Below are 12,428 nucleotides of genomic sequence, written 5' to 3' on the forward strand. Positions count from 1 at the left end.
ATTGGGTGGGACACTGTGTCGAAGGCCTTCTGGAAGTCCAAGAAGCTGACATCGACTTCCTCCTTCACATCTAAGCTCTTTGTTACCTGGTCATAGAAAAAGACCAGGTTAGTCAGGAAGGATCGGCCTGGCATGAACCTATGCTGGTTACCCCTCAACATCACTTCCCCTGCAGGGCTCTCACAAACGTGGCCCTTGATAATTTTTTCAAAGACCTTCCCCAGGACAGAAGTGAGGCTGACTGGCCTGTAGTTGCCAGCCTCATCCTTCCTCCCCTTCTTGAAAATAGGGACCACATTGACCCTTTTCCAGTCCTCAGGGATTTGGCCCGAGCACCAGAAGTCCTCGAACAGCTGTGCCAATGGCTCCACAATGACATACTGGTACTGACTAAGCAAATAGAGAATGGTAGACATGCTTAAGTGTGGATGAGGGTACTCCAGCTGCTTAAAAGAAGAGTTTTAGTAAAAACTTACTAAATAAAACTAATTGGTAGAGCTGTGTGAAATTTCGGCAGCCATTTCTTTTCGGAGCTGTTTGGCCCATTTTGGTGCCCAAAACACAGAATCCGAAACAAAATGGAAGACAACTATAAAACTAAACAAAACCATCTGAAATGTTTTGGAAATGTTTTGAATGTTTTGGAATGCTTCAGAGACAAACTTGTGGGGAAACAGAAACTCAGAAGAGAGAGGGGGAAGGGGTGGTGGGAAAGACAGCTCTGATATTGACATCTCTGGCTTGGCTGTGTCTGAGATCTGTCCCTGAGGTCCCTTCCAATCCCAGTGCTTTGGGGGAGGAACAGCACCCTGCTTTCATCCCACGCACAGATCCAGGGGCCCACACTCCTGGGAGGAGTCTGTCACAGCCCTGCAGCCCTCTGGGTGGGCATGGGACCCCAGATCTGTGTGAGGGATGACAACATGCTGCTGCCATCTGGGGCTAGTGCCAGCACTCGAGTCTGCTCAGTGCAGACCACGCTGAACGCTGGAAAGAACCTAGTGCTGGCACTGGCCCCAGCCAGCAACAGTAGCTTGCTGGCATCCCAAGTGCAGATCAAGGGGCCTATGCCCCCCAGGAAGCATCCAGCACAGCCCCACGGTCCTCCTTTTAAAATGCTGGGAGGCTGGGGCTGGTGGAGGATGGGACCGGGCAAGCCAGCCATGGGGGCTTCTTCCATGGCACCCCTCACCAGAGCAGAGGCAGGTGCAGCTGGAGGACCCATGGGAGAAGCCCTCATGGCTACCCTGCCCAGCCCCAGCCTCCCGGAACATAAAAAAAAAAAAAAAGCCCCACACCCACTGGCTGTAGCAGTGGTGATCAAGGCCTCCGAGGGCTCATGGCAGAGCCCCCCAATGCAGCGCAAGGCAGTGGGGGGCAGCTGGGATTTCTCCCTCCACTTGACACCTGCATGGCAGCTGTCACATCACGTGAGTGCAGCAATGCCCACAGGGCCGATCCCTGCTGCCCCCTGCCATGCGGAGAGGCTGTGCCATGAGCCCTCAGAAGCCCTGATCACCACTGCTACAGCTGGTGAATGTGGGGCTTTTTTTTTTTTTTTTAAGTACCCAGAGGCTGGGGACAGATGGGGGATGGGGCTGGGCAGGGCAGCCATGGAGGCTTCTCCCATGGCTCCCCACACCAGGGCAGAGGCAGGCACAGCCAGAGAAGCTGCAGGAGAATCTGCAGCCACCCAGCTGTACCTGCCTCTCCCCAGCCAACCTGAATCTCTGAATCAGCGCCAGAACAGTGTTGAAACTCCGAAACAGATTCGGCCAAATCAGAATGGAACAGTGATCCGAAATACCGAAACGAATCACTGTCCTCTGAAACGGCCAAATCTGAAACTGAAACAAAACATAGCCATTTCACACAGCCCTACTAACTGGGTGAAGAAAATCCAGCCACTAGCAATTTGTGACTTTTCAAGCAATGGAGGATCACTTGCACCACTAGTGAATTGTAAGTACCTCATTTCAGGGATAGATGGGAGTTGGGAATAGGGCTATCAGATGAAATGGTATTCTTTCATTGTCCTAGAGACAGCTGACACCTCAGTCTCAGACGTCCTCATAATCTCCCATACTTGTTCTTCAATAAGCTCCAAATCTCCACTGGGTTTCCAATTTATAGAAATGTGTGGAAGAGTGTAATTTAAATAAGATCACAGAAAAAGAAAACTGCATAAGCTTTGAATGTAATGTTCTGCTTCTTAGGTATAACTGTTTTCTCTTGATTTTCAGAGGTTTATAGGTGTGCAACTGATGGAAAAAAATGTTCTTGTTTTGGAATTATTGGATGGGGTTAAAAATGAATCTGGTAACAGTACAAAATAAGCACTGAAAATTCAACATAAAATATGGTAGCTGAGGTACCACAGAAGGAAACACATACAACTAATTTTTAGTTTTTTATCAAAGAAAATCAGGGGTTCCCCTGCCCTCTTCACTCACCAGGATGCAGATCCAGCTGCGGCTGTCGTTCCCCACTCCCCACTGCTTTATGGCACTGAGCAACCCTGATATGCCAGTGCCCTGCCTATGCCAACTTGAATGGTTGTGCCATAGATGACTACACAGTCATGTGGGTGGCAAACTGGCTTAAGGGTTGTACCCAGAGAGTGGTGGTGGATGGGTCAGTATTGACCTTGAAAGATATGGGCAGTGGGGTACCCTAAGGTTTGGTCCTTGGGCTGGTGCTGTTCAACATCTTCATCAGTGAACTGGATGAGGGCATGGAAAGCACTCTGTCCAAATTTGTAGATGACACCAAACTATGGGGCAAAGCAAACACACTCATGGGAAGAAACTGAATCTAGGCGGACCTAGATGGTTAGAGAAGTGGGCAGAAAATAATAGGATGCAGTTCAACAAGGATAAGTACAAGGTGCTGCACCTACTGAGAGGGAATCACCAGCACACCTATAGGCTGGGGGATGACCTTCTATAGGCTGGGGGATGACCTTCTTACCAGCACAGAGGCAGAAAGAGTCTCGGAGTCATTGTCAACTCCAGGATGAACATGAGTAGTCAATGAGATGAAGTAATTAGCAGACCTAACTGCACTTTGTAGGTGCATCACAAACAGGTCCAGGGAGGTGATGCTCCCCCTCTATGTGGCACTGGTCAGGCCACAGTTAGAGTACTGCATCCAATTCTGGGATCCACAACTCAAAAAGGATATGGACAACCTTGAGAGGGTCCAGAGGAGGGCCACTCATATGGTTAAGAGGCCTGCAGGGAAGGCTTTATGAGGAAAGGCTGAGGGACCTAGGCCTTTTCAGGCTCTGCAAGAGAAGGCTGAGGGAGGATCTTGTGGCAGTATACAAATTCATCGGGGAGGGGGAGAGGGAACAGCAGGGAATAGAGATGCTCTGTTTACCAGAGCACTCTTTGGACTAATCAGAAAAATGGCCACAAGCTGATGGAGAGTAGATCTAGGTTGGACATCTGGAAGAACTTCATGGTTAGGGTTGCCAAAATCTGGAATGGGCTTCTAAGGGAGGTGGTGCTCTCCCCTACCTTGGGGGTCTTCAAGAGGAGACTGGACAAGCACCTGGCTTGGGTCACATGATCCCAGCACTTTTCTCTGCCACTGGCTGGGGGTCAGACTTGATGATCCTTTGAGGTCCCTTCTCTGAATCTATGCTGTTGCCCCTCACTCCCAAGCCACATCCCCCTTACCCTGATGGTGCCCCTCACTCCTGACCCACAGCCCCGACCCTTGCAGTGCCCCTCACTCCCAACCCACAGTCTCCTACCCCCCAAAAGCAATTCTGATGCCCCTCACATCCAACCTGCTTCCCCCAGTCCCCGCCAGTGCCCCTCACTCCCAACCTGTAGCCCCTGGCTCTCCCGGTGCCCCTCACTCCCTGCTGGAGTGGGGTCTCTTGCTGCCCCATGTGACTTCACAGGATAGTGGTCTGTGGGGACACAGTGGGGATGGCCTCCAGAATGAGGTGCATGCAGCACACCTCATGCAGAACCACAGAAGATCTGAGGCACCATATGCAAGCTTGCACTGCTAGTGGAGGCTGGGGCTGCAGCATGGTGGGGAGGACCAGTACCATCCTCCCCAGCAGCAGCCTGAAGTGGAGCACAGCTCTGGCCTGGGCCATGCTGCAGGCAGCAGGAGGAGGGTGGCGGGCTCCAGGCCCTGTCCCATCCAGGCCAGGGTGCAGTGGCTCCAGCTTGTGCGGGTGGTGGCAGAGTGAGTCCAGCCCCATTACAGACTGGAGGAAGGAAGAGAGAACACTTCTGGCACCCCCTGCTGAGGGCTTGGGGTGCATGACAGTATGGGTGTGGCAGAATGCCATCTGAGTCTCTCCCCAAACTCTGCTATCACACTTATTACCTATCTGACAATTTGGTTACCATGGTCATTGCAGAGGGCAGGCACCCCTGCCTCCATCTGCTTCAAGTAACCCTGAGCTGGATAAATTCCTGAGGAAGTGGGGAACCTGCTCCCTTTGCCTATGTGACTGGCCTCACACGCCTGGGTGGGCTTATCTTCCCTATTGTTCTGAGCAGTGACATCATGACTGGGAGCAGGGCTAGAGATAGTGCCAGTCTACCCGGCAACCAGTGATGCAATTCAAACTGGTTGGCTGGCAGCCAACAACTGCTGGCCTTCATTGGATCAGGTAAATGAGGTCTATATAAGCTAAGGACTGCCCAGGAGGAGGTGCAGCAGCCATGATGAAGACACAGAGAGCAGATCAACTATCTAGCTCTCTCTCTTGAAACACATGGGCACACTACGAACTACCTGCCTCCAGAAGAAAGCTCTATCAGCCTCTGGATGATACTTGTGAGTAAGCTCCTTATAATCTAACCAGATATATAGCTTGTAGTAATATAGGTGAGTAATCAAAGGCTACCTAGCCAACCCATTTCCTCTAAGGTATTTTTCTGATATTGGTACCTACTTCGAAACCTATTTCTTGTAATCAATAAAGTTCTCTTATGTACCTAGAGTGGGAGACTTATTGGAAGAGGATCTAGATTATGCCTTGGGGTCCCCTTGGTCCAGGTGACTAAGGGAGACCTTGATTTGTGCGTCAGACTAAAGGAAGCACCCCAGGTTCTTGTAGTGGGTCAAGTAATCTTCAGGTCTATAAAACTTGTGTACCTCATGAGGCACAGAGCCACTAAAAGACTGAGCCTCATGAGTGGTGGCAGCCTTACCCCCAGACTTGCAAGTGTGCTTCAGGAAGGGGGTCGGCCAGACATGAGGCATCCCAAGGGAGGCACTCAGAGTCTGGAAGGTAGTCAGGCACAGTGAGGTGGGTGGATCAGCACAGGAGCATCCCCTACTGACTTGCCACAACGGGCACCAACCTCCAGCACCACCAACCCAGCCACACGGCTCCCCAAGCCCCTGAAGGACCCCTCTGCCCCCTTGCCCTGATGGAGAGGAGGTGCCTCTGGGCAGGCCACACTGGTAACAGTGCAGAGCTGGGTGCATTAGCAGCACTGAATGCTGCATCAGACCCCCTGCTCTACCACAGCTCCAGCACCCCCCACTCCACATACCCCTGCCACCCACCCATTCACACATATGCCCCACACAGACCTCTGGACAGTCCCCAAGCCCTGGCCCTCTAACCCCACCAACATAGACTTACCTGTATCCAGCTGCTGGAGCTGCTCCCACCACCCTGGCTGGCTATATATTGGCCATGTGTATGCATGCATGCGCATGCACGTGGCACTCCCTCCCTTCAATCGCTCTCTTCCTGCTCTCCCCAGCCCCAAGCAGCTCCTTGCAGGCTGGAAGGAAGCCAGTGTGCAAGGGGAAACCTACGATTTCCTGATGTTTTCTCCTTTAAAAGAGAAAATCCTCATTTTTCCGCAACAAATGGAAAACCTGGATCCCTGCTAGTTAGGTAGGAAGACATCAACAAAGACAGTATGTAAAACCTGAACCTATCATAAAGAAATATGCACCCTATGAGAAACAGTAAATAGAAGTGGCTGCATTTTCCACAAGCCCCATACCTAGCCAGTACTACAACACACCATCCCGTGGGAAATAAAACCTGTTTTTCTGACTACCCATACTATAAGATCCAAGTGAGAATGTTAAAGCCTATAATTAACATTTTTGTTTTCAAAGCTCCTTTTTTGAAAAAAAACCTAAGTCTTTTGGTATTCTGTTAGTTTCAAACTACTGAGGTTGAGAATTTCATAGACTGATTTCATAGATTGCTAGGGGCTGGAAAGGACCTTGTAGATCATTGGGTCCACTCCCCCTACACTAGGCAGAAAAAGACAACTGGGGTCAAGTGACCCTAGCGAAGCGACCATCCAGTCTCCTTTTGAAGATTTCCAGGGTAGGTGACTGCACCAGCACTGGAGGGAGTTTATTCCACAGTCTGGACACCCTGACTGTGACGGAGTTTTTCCTGGAACTGAGCCTGAAACAGCCTTCCAGGAGTTTGTATCCATTGCTCCTTGTCTTCCCCAGTGATGCCCTAGTGAACAGTTGTTCACTGAGTCCTTGATGTACTGTCCTGATGTAGTGGTAAGCTGCTATCCAGTCCTTCAAGATAATATTAAATATACCCAACATACCTATTAAAAAAAGATTAAAAGTGGGTATTGAGTGTCAAAGATCACCTGCAGTGGGGAGGGGAGCGCAGAAGGAAGGAGAGAGAGATACAAAAAGTATTGCTGCTCTAACTTATAGCATATTTATACAACTGATGGCTTGTATGTTCTGTAGGTATGCACAAATGTAATTTATTATATAGTATAATGAAAGAGTGCAGTATGAAATAAAACACTGTATTATGGAATGCAGTGTAATTACATATGATATAAAGTGGTTTAAGAGAAGATTGTAATTCTGGATATGGCTACTTTAAGCAAATATGAGCCTCGCTGAAAAATAATTTGATTGGACTTAGCTGAAAGGTACGCAAACTTTCCCTCATCCCTACCTGCTTCACATACTCTATGCCAGCTGCAAAAGTTTATGCGTAGAGCTGTGTGTGTTTGTGAAGAGAAGTTAGAGGAATTTTAGTGGAGGTTTCCTTTTGAACAAGAGTAGGAGCTAAGCAGTGAAATCTATAACACATCATAGCCGGACTTGTGATAAATATGAAAGACATCCCAGTTCCCTGTGAAGCTCATGTTATTATTGACAGAGAGATGTAAAACAATGTGAAAAATCTCATTCTCTTTCCCTTATGTTTTACAGCATAAGCAGTAAACATTGTATCAGCAACTGTGGGACCTCATTGACTTCGGTCTGATTTGTATGAATAGCATAAACTAATCCTCAGTGCAAAGCCTGTACACAAAAAACAAACAAACATATAACAACTAAACTAACATGAGAATCTAATCACATTAAGTGGAAAACACGACACAGAGACACCTATCACTTTGGTTTCACAAGTCTTCCAAAACAACGTAAAATAAAATATTTCAGTGTCCTTTATGTGATCATATGAGCTTTAGTGATCTAGCCTTGCTGAACAAACATCAGCTAGCCTGGAGACCAGTCCTATATTCTCTGTATGCTCAAATTCCTCAGTGATTTCACTGGGAGCATTGGAAGCATTCAAAATGTAGGATAGTGTCTTTTATGGTCTAACCTGTGTTAAGTTGACTGAAAATACTGAAGTCAAAGCAAATCTCCCAAGGGCAACAATCTAGAATTTAAGTCTTGGATGGCGTGTGTTGTGTGCATGTACATGTTTTATAGGGCAGTTTTCTTTAGCATTTACTTAGAGTACTGTGTATTATATCTCTCAGTCTAGGCATCGAGAGTATCTAGATATTTATTCATATTATATAAATTATTAATATAACTAGGGGAATGATTCAGTTGCACCGCTCCTCTGCCCCACATTGACTCCTGATCCACCCAAAGTTTAAAAACAACTGCCTAGCAGTAGAAGCAACATTTCTATGCAGACAGCAGTGAGTACATGACTTGACTTCATTATTTATTATGATCTATCTGATTCCTTCTAAACTTGTCAATCCATAGGTGTTAAAGACCCTATCTCCTTTTTTAATATGCTGATATTCCACTAATCAAGCTATCCTTCTTTCTGCAATTCCTGGTGTCCTATTTACCAATTATTTCCTATTTCAAATTGCAAACTGTTTTTAACTCTAGCTAAAAACATTGTCAGGTGTGCAAACATCAGTTCAGGTGCACACCAACTCAGGTGCAGAAATAACTTTCAGTGAAGCACTGGATGCACTGTCATGATGATCAAGAAAGCTAGATTTTGTTTTATGAATTTGAAAGATATTTGAATTTAATTCTAATGACAATAGGACTAATGAAAGAGCATCTTTGGATTAATTTTTGCCTACTTTGTAGTTTTTTTATACATAATATATGATACAATAAATTAATGCACATTCCAGTAAAGATAAGTTTGCTTTTGCTTCTATCTTAAACTGAATAATATAGCCCTAGGCCCTCAGCATACTAGTGAAGCTTTTAGTTTCTTTTTACTTGGACAAAAATATGTGTTCTGTTACATGTGATAATACACCATACCACCTGTACCCCTTCTTTTCAAAATCCTAGATCTGCCCTTCATTATATGCATGTATGTTTGTGTGTGTGTGTGTACTATATGCAGTCTTTCAGAATATGGTGAAATAAGGAGGATGCTGTTGCATAATAGTGGAATAACATGCAGATATGCACATCTTGTATTGCAACTGTACATAGATAGATATTGCACATGCATTTGAACTTACCCACATAATAGAACATACATGTGTGCCTGAACCTACATATACACAGATAGTTAAGCTTTGTTCTTAAAAAAAAGGGTAATTATCAACCAGCATAGTAGACTTTGGGATTCACAAACTTGAATTCATAGACTTTGTCCTGAATGCACAGGCTGCATGGCTTAAAGGTGATATGCTTAGTCATGAAGGAAGGGGGTGGCTTAAGCATGTCTGTGAAGCATCACCTGCTGTTTGATTCCAGAAGTTCATGACGTGGCTTTTGAGGTAGCTGCTTATCATCTTGTTTTTCTATTTTTAATGGAAGTTTTTTCACTATAGTAGCCAACATCAATCAAAAAGCAAAGTGAAAATACAGGGACAGGTATATAGAGGAGTGGGTGTTTTCTAAATGTTTCTGTATTATATGGTTACAGTGTTGTCATAGCACATATGCCTAACTTTATGTATTTTCATTCTTATAACAGAATCCATTATTGATGTATACATTAACAAAAACACATAAATATAATTATAAGGTTTGATTTGTAAACCAGATGTGCTCTGCTTCTGCATTTGCATCTTGTGTATTGGGATAAGCTACTGGGTGTAGCCCATTTGTGTATTTACAGTGCTTAACTCAACGTCCACAATCAGATGCAAGTAATAAATAATTCATAATATTAGATACATAATTAATTGTCAAGAACTGTTTAGGGAAAGGATATGTGTTTTGCCTAGTAGTTTTGCTACCCTTAGTTAGTAGATTTAGTTAGTAATTGGGCCTCAAAACATGTTGGAGAGGAGGTGAGATAAAGTGTATGAGCTGGTCCTGTAGTCTTGACTTCTAAGAGCATTTGAGCTCTGGAAGAAGTGCATGATTAGACCCTATATGTAGTTAATTGTTTGTTAAGTCCCTTCTTGTTAAAGAAACCTACGGAAGACTTAGAGCTATATGGCCTCTTCACATGGGAGAGGAGAGTGAGATTTATTACGGCAGAAGCCACAAGAGGACCCTGGGGTTTCTGAAGGAACCCATGCTGTAGCGAGAACTTCACATGGGGCCTATGTGCAAGCCAGATCTAAGATTGAACCCTGGAGGATAGGAATTCTGTGATTCACAAGTCTCATACAGCACCTATAGGAATCAGTTTAAGTTCCAGTACCATGAATCTTATTAATGCTGAGCCAGGTCCCAAGGTTCTCAATCAGTTTTCATTTAGCCTTTACTTGGATGAGCCCCCATAGTAGGTAAGGGAATTTCACTGGATAAGGACTCAGTAAAAATTAAGCAAGACCCTTAGGAACTGACTTGTTAATAGAAACCACATGAACCCATCCTTTTTACAATATTTCAGGGTGTATAGTTACAGAAGACTGACCAGAGCAAAGTGATTGTTTTCCTTCACAGTTATTCATTTAACTTTTTTAACATGTAGAAAATGAACTGGTATATTACTGATAATTGTTGCAAACTTTTGAAAAAATAAGGCTCTCTTTTAAAGAGTGAAAAAATGATTAACCAGGATTAATCATCAGATAATAGGCTATGTTGGGAAATATTCTACTTTAATAATCCAGTAATGGCTTATTTTAAAAAGGAAACTAGTGGCAATAAAGTCACAACAAATCAACTTGAAAAAAAGTGGAAAGCATTGTGTCCGTGACTTTTGCAAAAAATTATCTTGGACTATTTTGCAAGTATTTGTTCTGATTTTTCTACAAGTTAAATTTAGGTAGTGCTTATCTCCTTATTTAGCTTGTTTTCTGTGGTAATTCTAGAGAAATGTTTTAGAGCAGAAACATATGTGGACAATTTTCACAGAAAGTGAATTTTAAATTTACAGTCCTGAGTAGCTGTACTCTAGACCTGAATTATATCCACTAGAACAGGGAATAGAAAAAAATCCTCATAACATCCAATTAAAACTAATTAAAGTAGCCGAGATTTCAAATACCAAATATTCACTAGTAACTGCTCACAGTTGGGCTACAGGCAGATAGCTAATGAAAATGTACTGAAAATAATTCTGAATAATAATTCAGGGAAAATCAAAATGTGTTCTCAAATAATTCCTAAACTGTAAGAGGCAAAAATCATTACGTGAATTATTGGCTGTGAATTACTTTGCCCAGTTTTATTTCTACTTATAAGCTATTTCCCACTTCGCTGATGTAACTATGGGCAAAATCATTCTAGTACTTACTGCTGTAGGAAAAGATTTATATTGACATCAGTTGAACTGGGCCTGAAAAAATCAGAAAAAAGTTCATCTGCCATGTCACTGCTAGATGCTTTTACCAGTAACATAAAGCAAAAGTTAAAAGTTGAAATTATAATACTCATCCTAACAGCCCACCAACTTATGGTCATTTTGCTGTAGTATTTTAATGTGTAAAATATATACTTCAAATTGGAGAAGAAGGCTAATTTTTTATATGAGGGTATGTTATGACAAAGGTTTCATGATACACTGATTTCCAATAACATACAATATATTTTTATGATTAGGTATCATCAAGGAATATAAGCGCGTTAGTAGGGCTTCTATAGCGCGTATGTACGTACGTGTGTGTGTGTCCCCGCACACCTATAGGCAGCTCTACTACACACACATGCACATATAATGTAAAACCATTTATACACCTGATGCCCAAGCATATCCAAACCCAGCAGCAGGCCTTATAAAAATACTATTCAAAATGCATGTCTTCAATTTGATCAGCTATGTCTCCCATTGACAAGAGTCCACATTCGCACTGTGCGGACTACCCTATCACTCTAGCGCAGTGGTTTTCAACCTGTGGTCCACAGACCCCTCGGGTCCACAGATTATGTCTCAGGGTCTGTGAAAGATGACTATGATTAATCAGAAGTATGTGAACAACCACACTTACAATTCAAAGGGGTCTGCACCTCCATTTGAAATGCTTTAGGGGTCCACAAATAAAAAAAAGTTTGAAAGCCACTGCTCTGGAGTGATTCCTCACAAACTTAAAATTAAATCTTGAAGTCAGTTTACAATAACTTTCAGTGAGGCCCAGAGAGAATAATGATGAGAATAAGAGCGTAATATCAATGAGAGCCCAACAGACAGGACTTGTGTGAGTGGGACAGCGATGGGCACAGTGGGGGAAAAAGCCCCTGGTCATACCCAGTTTACTGTCCCTTTCCGCCTCCACTCTCTGCCCTTGTGACACAGGGCAGTGGGCAAGATGCACCTATGGCCTGACCCAGTAAGTGGCAGTTCTCATGCCCTCATGACACTGCAGGTTCAACAAGGCCCAGCGGTTGCCTATGGGCCATACTTCTGAGCTAATACGTACTACAAGTATTATACAGTATCTATACAGAGCATCGCTGACACATTTCTGGTAGATACTTTATACATTTGGAAACCAACCTCTGCCACCTATTCCCCAGCGGCGGCAGCAGCTCTTTCCAAGCCAGAGGAAGCGGGGCACAGAAACCATTCACCAGTGAAAGGTCTGTATTTGGGGGCAATTAGAACTAGTCCTTTCCTGTCTGAGGAAAGGACAGATAACAAGCTGCCAGTTCTGGAGCCCAGGCGCAGGGGGACAGCGACGGATCTCCGAGGCCTTCAGAAGAAGGCTTCTACGTCATGGCACGGGTGCAACGTCACGACTAGCTCAGCATGTGCCCGCACGCCGCGGAGTTAGCAGCCGGCGGGACCCGCGCGGCGCCGCGGCGAGAGCCCCGGG

General features: G+C 44.7%; 1 long non-coding RNA gene across 1 annotated transcript in view; it reads right to left on the reverse strand.

Annotated features, from left to right (window-relative positions):
* Positions 1-10,959, reverse strand: part of LOC109311370 — a 211,349-nt gene extending 200,390 nt beyond the window's left edge. Inside the window, exon 1 of the long non-coding RNA XR_002101492.1 lies at positions 10,913-10,959. This is a non-coding gene — a long non-coding RNA (uncharacterized LOC109311370). The remainder of the gene's footprint in view (positions 1-10,912) is intronic.
* Positions 10,960-12,428: the final 1,469 nt, after the last annotated feature.

The sequence above is a fragment of the Crocodylus porosus genome, unplaced genomic scaffold, assembly GCF_001723895.1.
Source record: "Crocodylus porosus isolate Cpor-Errol unplaced genomic scaffold, CroPor_comp1, whole genome shotgun sequence".
In the NCBI taxonomy this organism is placed as follows: Eukaryota; Metazoa; Chordata; order Crocodylia; family Crocodylidae; genus Crocodylus; species Crocodylus porosus.